The sequence below is a fragment of the Hyaena hyaena genome, unplaced genomic scaffold (genome assembly GCF_003009895.1).
Source record: "Hyaena hyaena isolate Hyena2069 unplaced genomic scaffold, ASM300989v1 scaffold_1736, whole genome shotgun sequence".
NCBI lineage: Eukaryota > Metazoa > Chordata > Mammalia > Carnivora > Hyaenidae > Hyaena > Hyaena hyaena.
This window is the reverse complement of record NW_024082350.1, coordinates 144,510-159,424: the sequence shown is the minus strand read 5'-3', so window position 1 is coordinate 159,424 and position 14,915 is coordinate 144,510. Positions and strand designations below refer to the sequence as shown.

Genomic DNA, 14,915 nt, shown 5'->3' with positions numbered 1-14,915 from the left:
AAGAAGATATCTGTAATACATATACCCAACCAAGTATTCATTTTCAGGATTTACCACTGTAAATCAATAAGAAAAAGACAAGACCCCATAAAAATTGGATGAAAGATTTAACAGACACTCATAAGAGTGTATATCCAGGTGGCCAAATAAACTATAAAAAGGTGATCAACATCATTACTCATGGGAAAAATGCACATTAAAACCACAAGGAGATACCACTACACGCCCACCAGAATGGCCAAAGAGAAAAGAGTGACAATACCAGGTGTCACTGAAATGTGGAGCCATTGGAACTATGACACATTGCTGTGGGGAGTGTTGAAATGCACAATCATGTAGGAAAATGGGTTGGTAGATTCTATTCCAGCTAAAGATATGTCTACTTCATGGCTCAATCATTTCCCTCCTGGGTACATATATCTAAGAGATATGATGACACAGAGCTATGTACAAAAATGTTCAAAGGCCCTGTCTCCAAACTTGAAACACCCCAAATTCCCATCCACTAGAAGTTGAAGCAATAAACGGTGGTATATTCATACGGTAGAGTATACACATCAGTGAGAGAGATTACATGTTAGAGGATCATTAATACGAAGTTCAAGAAGAGGCGAAGTTAAAATATGAAGAGCAAAATCAAGTTATATCTGGTGGAGGTATGGACTGAGAAGGTTCATGAGAGAACCTTGTGTGGTGCTAGAAATATTCTAGGCTGGACTGGGGTGCTGCTTATATAAGTGCATATCTATGTAAATGATTATCACGCTGCCCATTTAAGATGAATGCATTTTATTTTATTTTATTTTGTTTTGTTTTATGTTTTAATTTTAATTCCAGTTCATTAACATACAGTGTTCTATTAGTTTCAGGTGTACAATAGTGTAATTCAACACTTCCATATGTTACCCTGTGCTCATCACAAGTGCATTCCATATGTCCTTTACTATATTTGTGTTATACTTTGATTTAAAAAAAAGGGGGGGGTAGTTCAATTGATTGAACATCCAACTCTTGATTTTGGCTCAGGTCATGATCTCATGGTTATGGGATTGAGCCTGGAGTTGGGCTCATGGAGCCTGCTTAAGATTCTCTCTTTCCCTCTCTCTCTCTGCCCCTCTCCCCCCGGCTTGTGTGCACCTGTGCTTGCTCTCACTCTCTCTCAAAAACAAAGCAAAGCAAAAACAAAAACAAAAAACATTGAATGGGGAAATTTTCCATGAATTTGTTCTAGTTGGGAGAAGAAGTTCCCACCCATGTGCTCATCGTAACTGTTCCGTGTCGTAAATTCTCTGAGAAGGACATATGAACATTGGCCACAGCAGTGAATATTGTGAGCCGAGCCTGAGCTCCATCTCTTTTCCTCTGAAATTGGGAGGCTCGCAGGCAGTTATTTAATTTCTCAAAGTCTTTTTGTTTCCTTGTCTGTAAAAAGGGGACTGTGGTACTTACCTTACGGTTTCATCATGAGGGTTGAATGAGGTCATACCCAAGAAGCACTCAGTCCAGCACCCAGGTCATAGCAAGTGCTCAGTAAAGGATAGGGTAGAAAGGGCAAGGTCAACACTGAATTGGTTCCACCTAGGCCTCTTAAAGAGGCTTAGCACCTTTCTCCTTGAAACGATTTCGCACATGTTTGGGAAAAAAAATTACATTCATGTTTTCTCCACAAAGGAGAGATATTTTGTGGCTGGGGTGGGGGGAGATCTCAGTGCTTCAGTAAGAGGTGGTGGAGGGAAGTCATTTTCAGCTGGATTAGGCAGAGAGAGGTATTAGCTGTTGGGATTTTCAGCAATGAGAAAGATTTTGTCACAGAGAGAGGACCAGGAAGGTCATTCAAATTTGGGGGTTGGGGGAGGGAAGTGGTACCCGGCGGGCAAAGGTGGAGTCTGGGACTGGTGAGAAATCTTGGATGGTGGCTAAGATTTTGGAGGAACCAGTGGAGGATAAGGTTGGAAAGGAAGACTGGCTCCAGATGAGGTTCCCTTCCCCTAAGGAAGCTGGATCTTTTCTTCAGGAAGAGGAGCCGCTGACTGTTGCTGAGCAGGGAAGGTGCAAGATGAAGCCGAGACGTACAGACCCACAGAGGAGGTCAAAGTGACTGGGCCTGGAGGCCACTGAGGAGGGAAACATGCAGGTTCAAGTGGGGAGGAGTTACATGTGTTCTGGGCAGAAGCAGAGGGACGGAAATGAAAGGTTAAGTAGATGCGGAGAAGGGGAAAGGACTCCTGAAGTCTTCTTGTCGATTTCTTGAGTTTACGAAGCAGAGAGGAGGTTGTCTCAGGGATGATAATGAAAGGGATTTCTCAACGGTTCGATTGGAGGGGGTGCATCTCATCTCTTCCTGGGCCCTCACCTTCAAAGTCTGCTATTTGCATGTCTTCAAGAACACACTGTCCTCTTCCGGGTTCAGGCTTGTACGGGGCACCCAAAGAACGGACACAGGCTTTCTACAAACTTCCTTTCCACCCTCGCCGCCTGGGAACCACACGGAGGGAGGTGTGTCAAAACAAAAACTGAGCCAACAGCAGAATCCTTTCCAAACCTACCACTCCCAAAGACAAGAGTTCGTTTGGATGCTCTATCAAGGGGTCGGAAGGGTCCTTCCGCAGCCTGTGCAAAGCTAACGAATGGCCTCCTGATTTTATGGAGATGCAAACGGTGTTTTGAATAAATATCCCTTTGTTATTGTTGTCTTACAGGGCTGTAGCAGCGGCCAGGAAGAAAACCGCCCCCTCTGAAAGTTGTTTTGGTGACTGTTCTTCAGAGCATTGTTCTAAAAATGGGAAATTACATATTGCTGTGCCAAAGGAAACAAACACCTGCAGTTAAAGGAATACCTTCCACGAGGTGGCTTTCAGAGCCCTAGCCAGTTCTGGAAGCAGGGGTGCTACAGAAGTCTCACTTGGTGCTTTTTTTCACCTTTAAGGGGATCGGGTGCTTACACCTTTGTAACCAGGGTGGGCTTTGGTGACGACAGGTCTCTGGTGATTGTCTTTTACTCATTCACTCAATAAACATCTGTCGAGCATCTCTGCTGGCTCAGTGTTGGTGGATTTCACTACTCCCTTTACTGGTATTAAACATCACCTAGAGAGTTGGCTACAGGCAGGTGAGAAATCTTGGTGAGAAACACAAAAAGTGGGTTTTTTGGTCAATATTCAGAGTCAGTGCACGGCTTCTGCCTCTAAATGGTGAGCAGCTAGAGAGAATTCCAGCATGTTCCCTCCTTCCTCTTCTCTCCCTCCTTTCTCCTTTCTACTTTATTGGTCTACGAAAATAAAAATGCTGTTCTTAACATGTCAGCCAATACATTTCTTTATGCATACGATTTTTCAAACTTCCCAGTTACAGGGACACATACAGAAATTCTTGTTCTACGGTTTGAGACATCAAAAGGTAATTTTTTTTTGTTATCTGGTTAATAGATGATGTTTATCAACATTGCTATAACTGCAGAATAATCAGGTCTTGAAATTCATCAGGGGTAAAACGAATACATTTCAGACAGATTTGCGGCTTAGAGAGATTCCAGTTTCATAAGCTGATCTCCTCGCAAGAAAGACAGGAGTAAGGGGAAACAATGAATTTCAAACTTTTTGGAATGCGTTGACTTTGGTTAGAGCTTGCTTCCTGTGAGTGTGTGCATTCTTCTAAAGGGTTAGCCAGAGAATGATGGCAGACCTTCTTTGGGAATCGGGCTTATGTCTCTGGGACCACTTGGTTACTGATTTGGTCCCACCTGGAAGAAGAGAGGTGGGGATTAAAGGGTTCTCTATGTCTGTAACGTGCTTAATCTACTGTCTTCATTTCCACACGCGTCTCAACTTTTTCACGAGAGGCTCAAAAGTAGGACCCTGCTGTACTGGATCAGAGGATGCAGACTCATATTTGAGTGAGTTTATTGCCCTTTGGTTTACCTGGATTTCTTTATTTCTTCAATGACCGGCAAGAGAACACACGTTTGGGTCACACCCTCATGGGGCTCATGATGCAGAGAAGAAGGCAGATACAAGCGAACATGCTCTAGCCAGATACGCATACGACAGAGTCTAGATGAGATGTAGCGGTGGTAGAGAGAGCCCCTGGGCCTAGGTGCATGGGGGTCAGGATGGGAAGAATCCAAGAGCTGAGTCTTTTTTTTTTTTTTTTTAAGTTTTTAACGTTTATTTATTTTTGAGATGAAGAGAGAGCATGAATGAGGGAGGGGGAGAGGGAGACACAGAATCTAAAACAGGCTCTGTTTTTAAACCGACTGAGCTGCCCAGGTGCCCCTCCCCCCCAAGAGCTGAGTCTTAAAGGAAGTGTAAATGTGTTAGATGTAACAGATAAAAAATACAGGATGCCCAGTTAAAATTGCATTTCTATGATTTAAATATCCTTATGGCCCAGATATCGCATAAGTCATGAAGGGTGGAGTGTGGATCTTCAGGTGAACAGGGGGCAGGTGACTCAGTGGGAACTGTCTGCAAAGGTGTGGAGCATGGGATAGGTGCCTGTTTCAGATAGAAATGTGTATGCCTGGGTGCCTGGGTGGCTTAGTCGGTTAAGCGTCCGACTTTCGCTCAGGTCATGATCTTGCGGTTTGTGGGTTCGAGCCCCGCATCGGGCTCTGTGCTGACTGCCAGCTCAGAGCCTGGAGCCTATTTCAGAGTCTGTATCTCCCTCTCTCTCTGACCCTCCCCTGCTCACGCTGTCTCTCTCTTTCCTAGAAATAAATTTAAAAAAAAAAAAGAAATGTGTATGCCTCTGAGTCACACAGGTAAGTGTCACCTGAGGAAGTCCGCCCACCAGGAAGATCCTCTGTTCTGGGCTGGCGGCATCCGATTTCCCTTTTGCTCTCCCTTTCTTCCATTTGTCTGTCTTCCATGGACCGCACACTAGAGGCTGGCCAGGGAGCAGATGAGGAGGGGGACTTTGGTCTTTCTCAAGGCTTTGTGGCCTCAGAACCTGTTTGAGGGAACAACATGAGAAGAACCCCATCTCTCAGAAGAAGCTGCGCACGCAGCGTCCAGACCCACAGCTACAACCAGAAGCATATTTATTAATTTGCTGGGAGAAATGTCTAGTAGACTAGACGAGCATATTCTCCCCCTGGGGACAAGTTACAAAGGTTGGGTGGTGAGCAGAGATAGTCTGAAGGGCCTGGTTGAAGGGACCATGACCCACAAGGCTTGTCGCCGGTGGAAGCTGGAATATTCCTCTGTTGCTCCTTTATCCTGCTCAGGACCCACCTGTCTCTCCGGCGCCACTGCCCCTCCCTCCTCTTTGGCACACCAGCCCCTGCTGTTCACCCAGCGGGGGCACAGGACGTAGGGTTAGGTTTGCACTGTTTAGATGACACCCCCATTCTAGCCCCTCCCCCTCACATGACTCCCGCGTCCCCTTGGTGGAGTACAGGATGTGGCAGAATCTTTTCTCGTGGTTGGAGACAATCTCTTGGTTCCTCCCATCCACTGTCTGCGAAATTTGCCAGCCTCATTTGGAGGGCCACCTTATTTCCAAGCCTTGTCTGATGCTGCACCCTCAGAGCAGAAGGGGGGAGCAGCGGGACTTGAGACCAGAGCCACAGGCAGCGCCAGCCTCCAAGGAGGGCCTCCGGGGCCTGGTGAGGAGGCTGGACTTTATCCTACAGGTAACTGGTAGCAGAGAAGGGTTTTAAACAAAAGCATGGCGTTTCTGTTGGGTTGCTGGCAATCACGGGGAGAATATTGTGGAGGGGCAAGACTGAAATCTTAGAGACCCTTTGGAGAGGACGAATAATGATTTTCAAAGATGCCCACGTCCGAATCCGCAGAACTTGTAAAGAGGTTAGGTTACCTGGCAGAGGGGAATGAAGGTTGCATGGGAAATGAGGATTACTGATCAGATGATATTAAGATGGAGAGAATGGCCTTGATGCCAGGGTGGGCCTAGTGCAGCCACAAGGATCCTTGTGTACAGAAGAGGGAGGCGGAGGAGGAGACAGGAGCCAGAGAGAGCATCGAAGAGGCTGTTGTACTGCTGGGTCTGAAGGGAGGGGAAGGACCACAGGCCTGGGAGTGAAGGCGGCCTCTAGAAATGGGAAAACAAGGAACTAGATTCTCTCCTAGTGCCTTCAGAAGGAGCATAGCCTGCTGCCAACTTGATTTTTAGCACAGTGAAGCCATTTTGGACTTCTGACCCCTAGACCTATGAGATCACAACATTAAAAAAATTTTTTTTAATGTTTTGTTTATTTCTGAGAGAGAGAAACAGAGTGAGCAGGGGAGGGTCAGAGAGAGAGGGAGATACAGAATCTGAAGCAGGCTCCAGGCTCTGAGCTGTCAGCACAGAGCCCAACACGGGGCTCGGACCCACGAACCGTGTGATCAGGACCTGAGCCAAAGTCAGACGTTTAACCAACTGAGCCACCCAGGCGCCCCCAAGATCATAATTTTTTAAAAATAGTTATTTTTGGGAGAGCACAAGCAAGGGAGGGGCAGAGAGAGGGGGACAGAGGATCTGAGCTGGGCTCTGCACAGACAGGCTGGCAGCAACGAGCCCGATATGGGGCTTGAACTCCCGAACTGCGAGATCATGACTGAGCTCGCTGAACGCTCAACCGACTGAGCCACCCGGGTGCCCCTCAGATAATACATTTTTTAAAGCCACTAAGCTTCTGGTAATTTGCTACAACAGCCATAGGAAACTAATTTGGGGTCTATTTGGAATCACCCAGGCTACAGATGGGGAGGGCCTGCTATTGGCAATAGGAGTAGCAAGCAGGAAGGGGACAAGTTCAAGGTAAACTGAGGAGATGAACTCAGAGACTGATTGGACACAAAGGGGCCTGGGGCAGAAGACCCTTTATGCCCAGCAAGGCAGCCCCCCACCTGAGCCTCCACCCTGCACAGGGCTGAGTGGAGGACCTCTGAGGGAATTCTAAAGGACATGCCTCATAGTGACACAGGATGGTCAGGTGGCATGGACACAGAACCTGCGATATTTTAGGGGTTAACTTGACTTTCATGATAGGCTAGGAAACTATTCACTTGGTGGGGAACAAGTCCGAGTTCTAAAACCTGACCACAGCAGCTGCATATGTTGTGCTGAATCTGTTTTCCGATTTTTTTTTTTTTTGCATGTACTCTTGTTTTATAATTTTAGTTTACTCATGGAAATATGCTGGGTGGCTTACTACTGATGACTCATCCTCACATTGTCCCATGTGCCCGTCAGTGTGTTCTGTATGTGCCTGGAGGAACATTCTCTAATTACATGTTCAGAACGCATTATTTGCTCTATTATCTATCATCTAGCTGAAGCCATTTTCAGTGGCAACCACCTTACAGTGAATTACTACCCACCGATCAGTTGGCCTTTACCATCAGCGTGCCTTGCATCAGCCGTAAACTAGATATAATTTTATCCACATCATCTTGATCACGTTGATGAGGGCTGGTTTTGCTTCCTCTTCCTGTCTTGTGAGTCATTTATAGATTTTTCTGCCAGGCTAACCTCAACTGTCTCATGTGTTGAGGGCGTAAAACTGCAGCTTTCCTATCCATTGGTCAATTCAGGGTACACACTGACCTACGGTAAGGGCAACCCTGGGGTTTTGCAGTGTGGCCAGGGGTTTGTTAATTACTGCTCCTCTTTTCTTCAAGAGTAATCGCTCCTTTGTTGGCAGATTCTAGGGGCAACAGACTCTTTTCTTTTTTAAATGTTTATTTATTTTGAGAGAAAGAGAGAGAAAGAGAGAAAAAAAGTATGAGCAGGGGAGGAGCAGAGATTGAGGGAAAGAGGATCCCAAGCAGGCTCTGTGCTGCTAGATGTGGGATCTAGCAGGGCTTGATCTCACAGTGAAATCATGGCCTGGACTGAAATCAAGAGTCAGACGTTTAACCAACTGAGCCACCCAGGCGCCCCGAGACTGTTTTTCAGAGACCATTTTCACCCAGATTCACTCTTCAGGTGACAATGTGATCAAGAAGTATAGTCTTGCCCCTTAGGCTCAGCAGGGGAATGAACACCAAAACTAATGTAGTGCTAAGAACAGATATATATATAGATAGATAGATAGATATAGATATATATAATATGGAACCAGCTTGACAATAAACTATTAAAATATTAAATAAAAAAGAACAGATATATATGTATATATATATGTGTATATATATGTGTACATATATATATCTATATACATATGTACATTTTTTCCTTTGTTGAGATGTTGAGTGTGTGTGTAACACTTCTCAAATGCAGGAAGCTTATGTTCATACACTGGCCTCTCTGTGTTTTAGTTTGGCATATTCGTTGTGAAAAGGGCCGATTATCGAATTATATATTTATATGACACAGGGGTGGACAATCCTTTTCCCCTCCTCACTTCTTCCTTCTTCAAATGCAGGAACGATTCTTAGCTTGAGGTCCATTCTAGAATAGGCTATGTCTTGAACATGGGCCATTGGCCATAGTTCCTGGCCCTGTGCTATAACTTACGGGTGAGCACGTGCAGACAGAAAAGAACCCAGTGAACATTCCTTCAGTCCTCTAATTTCCTTCTGCTTTCTGGCAACACGCATCCCACAGATACGTGCTCTTTCTGTGGTTGGGATCAGTGCATCTTCCATTCTGTTCTTTTGGTTTTTGTTAATGTTTATTTACTTTTGAGAGGGAGAGAGACAGAGCGTAACTAGGGGAGGGGCAGAGAAAGAGGGAAACACAGAATCTGAAGCAGGCTCCAGGCTCTGAGCTGTCGGCAGAAAGCCCTATGCGGGCCGGAACCCACAAACCACGAGATCATGACCTGAGCCAAAGTCGGACTCTTAACTTACTGAGCCACCCAGGCGTCCCCTCCCCCCCATTCTATTGTTTTAAAACTGAAGGTGCCTTTCTGTGTTGACAGCTCACATTGCTTGTGGATCCCCTCCTTCTCCAGCACCCTTGAGGCGGACACTTCCTACATTATCATTGTACTTCCTTTTATCTCCAGATACCTGTGTTGAATTTGCCCTGGGTAAATACTTCCCTTGCTGTGAATAGGTAATTAAAATTCTGCACCTTTTATGGCTCTGGATCTTTATCTGTTTGAACAATACTCACCGATGTGGATGGCTCACGAAAAGTAAAGGTATGTGAGTTAATGATGACCTGGATACAGAAGAAGCAGGGGGCCTGAGTAGCGAAGCGGGAGGAGGTGGGAGAGAGCCAGGAGGCTCCCGCCCCCCCACTCCGCCCCCACCAAGGTCCCACCTTCTGCCAAGAATCTCTTTTGAAATTGCTGATCCTGATGACCTGCTCTGGAATTTTTACCATCCCCAAGTCCCTCCTTGGTGGCGGACAATGAAGGGTGGGGAATGGCGGCCTTACAATGTGCGGCTTGTACCTGTGTGGGGTGGGTGGACATTGCTCAGGGGTGGGTGGACATTGCTCATCGGTCTCATTTACTGGTTCGCGAGATTCCTGCATCCCTGTCATTCTCTGTAGAGCATGCGTTGTAGGGGCCTGGGCTCCGGAATCTCGGTTGTGTGAAGACTAAGTAAGAAATTGCAAAACTGCCCCCCAGCAAGTAAAGCAATCTATAAAGATAATGATGAGGTTGTGTTTCTGCTTCCAGACTTTAAAAATGGGCAGATGGAGGTCAAAGGCCAGCTCTACCCGAGCCCCCGCGGTCCTCTCAGTCTGTAGATTCAGCGGGACGGTCTGGGAATGGAAATATCCCTAATTCCAAAGGGGTTGACACATCACCATCAGCCTTCAGCGAGCAGCACTTTTGTTTGCATGACTGTCCCTGTGTTTTCTCAGAATTCGGATTTAAAAAAATCTCAGCAATCAAATTAAAGCAATCGTACGGATGATAAAAGATCCCCAGGAAGGAACTGTGTTTCTTCAACTGTCCCACAGAGCGCGCCCGGCTGGGCTGTTCTGGGCGGGGCGTAGGAGCCCCAGGCCCGACCCACCGCGTCCGCTCCGGGACACGTTGGTCGACACCGCCCCCTAGTGGCCGCGGCAGCACCGGGCGCTGAGGGCGGAGAAGGCGCGTCCTTGCAGACTTGCGCTGCTAGACGGAAAATTCCTCCTGCAGAGCCTTCCCTGTCTTCAGCTGTCTCCTTCCGTGCCTTCTGCCGCATGATGCTCTTTCCATTCCTGCCTCCCCTCTGCACGTCCTCCACTTTCATCCAGTGGCTGCGGTTGGCGTGGCCGGGCCGGGAACCAATTGCCACGGAACAGGGGGTGTTCGAGATTTTTATTTATATGTACACGGGACACATCTTTATGACAAGTTCTCGTCTTTGCACATTTCGTTCTGGGGAGACTTTCTAAACCAATTAACAATACTTCTCTGTACCTGGAAAGGGGCCTGGCTCTTAAAAAAACACTGACCTGAAGGCAGTGGGGGAAGGGAGGGAAAGTGGCTCGTGGATTGAACACAGGAAATAAGCAATGGGAAGGAGGGTGGGAGGTGAGAGCCAGTGATGGGCAAATTCTGCATCTTGAATTTAATTTTTAGTTTTTATTCTTTAAATACTTATTAATGTTTATTTATTCTGAGAGAGAGCACAAAAGAGAGCATGAGGGGGGAAGGGCAGAGAGAGAGGGAGACAGATAATCCAAAGCAGGCTTCATGCGGTCAGCCAGCGCAGAGACCCGAAAGGGGGCTTGAACTCACAAACCGTGAGTTCATGGCCTGAGCCAAGATCAGGAGTTGGATGCTTAACTGACTCAGCCACCAAGATGCCCCTGCATTTTGAATTTTAAAATGGCACTAGAAAGATTTGAAGGTTTTTACTTGGCGGAGGGGGGTGGCAGTGAAAGGGGGGGTTTTCATGTGATGACAATGACTTTGGCAGTTAGGGGAAAGATGGACTGCAGGAACGCTAAGTGTGAGCTGGGAGCCGATCAGGAGCCTCCCAAGTTGTGTGGGTGAGAGGTGGATGGAGGGGCGGGGGACGGTCCTGTGGACTTGGAGGGAGTTCCCAGATGCTTTGGAGGCCGACTTGCTTGACTAGATGCACTGGGAGGGTCTGGTCCTTCTGGCCAGAGCAGTTGGGAGAATTCATTATGATTAGAAACAGACTGGCAGGGGAGGGGGGCTTAGATGGTGAGTTCTGCTGGACAAGTGGGGTCCGGGAGGCTGAATAGATGGTATGACATAAGGGGAGGAAGTCTGGGCTCTTCTGGTGACAGGTAACAGAACCTAGGGGAAATGTTCTTTTTTATTTTTTTTTTTTATTTCAGAGAGAATGGGGTGGGGAAGGGCAGAGAGAGAGGGAGAGAGGGAGACAGAATCTCAAACAGGTTCTGCACTGTTAGCATTGAGCCCGATGAGGGGCTCGAACTCATGAAATGAGATCATGACCTGACCTGGGATCGAGTCAGGTGCCTGACTGAGCCACCCGGGCGCCCTCAGGAAAGGTTCTTTTGAAAGGTTCTGAAGGGGTCCAAGGGCTGGATTCAGCGGGGCCTCCGGAAGGGAGTGGGGGGCCCCAGGCAGTCTCCATTCCGTTCTCCTTGCATTTGCCTGATCTTCCTTCTTGCTTTACTCACTGCCTTTACTCAAGGCCCTGTCCCACCTCCAGCCCCTGCCCCCCCTCCCCCTTCTAGGGGTGGCTGGCTCCTGCCATCCCTTTAAGCCTCTGTTCAAATCCTGAGAAGGGAGGACTCCTGAGCTTCCGCCTGTTTAAGCTGCCCTGGCTCACAACACTCCATGGAGTTCTTTTATGGCTTTTATCCCAGTTTCATCTACCTGTCTTTTGACTTCACGTTTATTTTGCCGAAGCTGGTGATCCCCACTCGAGCGCCAGCCCCCGGAGAGCAGAAGCCCCTGCTTTCTCCACTCTGTCGTGCTTGGGCCTTAGCGCAGTTCTGGCCCAGAGCAGGCGCTTCATGCTGACTTGTGGGGTTATGAAATCTGCTTCCGGGTTCCTCAGAGCACCCAGCGCCACTACACACACATCGAAAGTGCCAGTAAATACCTAGGGATTAAGTGCATGCCTGAAGGCTCCTTTGCCACAGTAGAAAGGGGTGACTGATTCTCCTTCTGCAGGAAAGTGGACTGGACGGGGACTCCAGGAAGGGGGTAGGGGCCCAAGTCAGAGCCTAAGAGCATCAGGACAGTAGACAGCAGTGACCCAGTGTTGACCAGCCCGGCGTCTGTGACACCCTTTCCCACCCCCAGGTCTTCTGGGCAGAGATGTGATGATGTGAACAGGCAGGACTGATGTCAACAGTTTGACTTGGAGCTTTTGTGATGTATTTTATTTTATTTTTAAATTTTATTTCTTTCTTTATTTAGAGAGCATAAAAATGGGGGAGGGGCAGAGAGAAGGAGAGGCAGAATCTCAATTAGGCTCCACACCATCAGTGCGGAGCCCCAAGAGGGACTTGAACTCATGAGCTGTGAGATCATGACCTGGGCCAAGACCAAGAGTCAGATACTTAACCAACTGTGCTGCCCAGGTGCCCCAGCTTTTGCAATTTAAACCTAGAAATAGGATGTCCTAACAATGGTGACCTAAAAGATCTAGAAAATGCATATGCAGGGGCTGGTTGTTTTTTTTTTTTTTCCTTTTCTCCACCCCCTTTATTTATTTATTTTTTTAATATATTTTTTTTATTTATTTCTAGGAGAGAGAGGGAGACAGCGTGAGCAGGGGAGGGTCAGAGAGAGAGGGAGTCACAGACTCTGAAATAGGCTTCAGGCTCTGAGCTGGCAGTCAGCACAGAGCCCGACGCGGGGCTTGAACCTACGAACCGCGAGATCATGACCTAAGCGAAAGTCGGACACTTAACCGACTAAGCCACCCAGGCGCCCCTCCACCCCCTTTAATAATAGTTTGATAAAGCAATCCCTATCAACATAACACCGGGATTCTTCACAGAGCTAGAACAAACAATTCTAAAATTTGTATGGAACCAGAAAAGACCCCGAATAGCCAAAGCAATCCTGAAAAGGAAAACCAAAGCTGGAGACATCACAATACCAGACGTCAAGCTGTGTTACAAAGCTGTGATAATCAAGACAGTATGGTACTGGCACAAAAACAGACACTCAGATCCATGGAACAGAATAGAGAACCCAGATATAGACCCACAAATGTATGGCCAACTAATCTTTGACAAAGCAGGAAAGAATATACAATGGAACGAAGACAGTCTCTTCAGCAAATGGTGCTGGAAAAACTGGACAGCGACATGCAGAAAAATGAACGTGGACCACTTTCTCACACTACACACAAAAATAAACTCAAAATGAATGAAAGACCTAAAAGTAAGACAGGAAGCCATCAAAATCCTAGAGAAGAGTGCAGGCAAAAGCCTCTTTGACCTTGGCTGCAGCAACTTGTTACTCAACACATCTCCGGAGGCAAGGGAAACAAAAGCAAAAATGAACTATTGGGACCTCATCAGAATAAAAAGCTTCTGCACAGCAAAGGAAACAATCAGCAAAACTAAAAGGCAATTGATGGAATGGGAGAAGATGTTTGCAAATGACACATCTGATAAAAGGTTAGTCCCCAAAATCTGTGAAGAACTTCTCAAACTCAGCACCCCAAAAAATAAATAATCCAGTGAAGAAATGGACAAAAGACATGAACAGACACTTCTCCAAAGAAGACATCCAGATGGCCAACCGACACATGAAAAAATGCTCAACATCACTCATCATCAGGGAAATACAAATCAAAACTACAATGAGATACCACCTCACACCGTTCAGAACGGCTAACATTAACAACTCAGACAACAACAGATGTTGGCCAGGATGCAGAGAAAGCGGATCTCTTCTGCGCTGCTGGTGGGAATAGAAACTGGTGCAGCCACTCTGGAAAACAGTATGGAGGTTCCTCAAAAAATTAACAATGGAACTACCCTATGACCCAGCAATTGCACTGCTAGGTATTTATCCAAGGGATACAGGTGTGCTGTTTCAAAAGGGGCACAGGCACCCCAGTGTTTATAGCAGCACTATAAACAATAGCCAAAGTATGGAAAGAGCCCAAATGTCCATCAACGGATGAATGGATAAAGAAGATGTGGTACACACACACACACACACACACACACACACACACACTGGAGTATTACTCGGCAATCAAAAAGAATGAAATCTTGTCATTTGCAACTATGTGGATGGAATTGGAGGGTATTATGCTAAGCAAAATTGGTCCATCAGAGAAAGACAAATATCATATGATTTCACTTATATGAGGACTTTAAGATATAAGACAGATGAACATAAGAGAAGGGAAGCAAAAATAATATAAAAATAGGGAGGGAGACAGAACATAAGAGACTTTTTTTTTTTTTTTTAAGAGACTCTTAAATACAGAGAACAAACAGAGGGTTGTTAGAGGGATTGTGGGCGGGGGGATGGGCTAAATGTGTGAAGGGCATTAAGGAATCTACTCCTGAAATCATGATTGCACTCTATGCTAACTAACTTGGATGTAAACTAAAAAGAAAAAGAATAGTTGGATAAATAATTTCATATAGCAATGTGAATGAACAAAAAAATTTCACCCGCCATCTTTGGGGACTCCAAGTGAACCCCCCTGCTAACCCTGAGGAGTCAGGGTCTGTCATCCTCGAAGGCATCCCAAATACCCTGGGTCCCTAATCAAGGAATTGAACCTATTCCCCACTCCAGCTTTTTTGCCTAAGTGTCTTACAGGAAACCAATTCCTTCCACACCCGCTGTGTGCTGTATGTGATTTGAGGCACTCTAACACAGGCCCACCCAGCCCCTAACAGACCCCAACTGCTCTATCCACATGCTTGAAACATCCACCATTTATCTACGGGAGAAAGAACTCTCTGGAAAGCTCCATCTTTACTTGCAGGCATGTCTGGGTAGCATAATCACCTTAATATTTACTTTTCCACCCAAGAGTGGGATTCCAAAGACACTGGAAGAAACAGAACGGTGGATTCCATCACTAAATGGATGC

General features: G+C 46.6%; 1 long non-coding RNA gene across 1 annotated transcript in view; it reads left to right on the top strand.

The window, feature by feature from the left end:
• The window catches only part of LOC120226502, a 41,007-nt gene extending 37,977 nt beyond the window's left edge, over nt 1-3,030 (top strand). The window contains exon 2 of the long non-coding RNA XR_005527033.1: nt 2,700-3,030. This is a non-coding gene — a long non-coding RNA (uncharacterized LOC120226502). The remainder of the gene's footprint in view (nt 1-2,699) is intronic.
• The last annotated feature ends 11,885 nt before the right edge of the window (nt 3,031-14,915 follow it).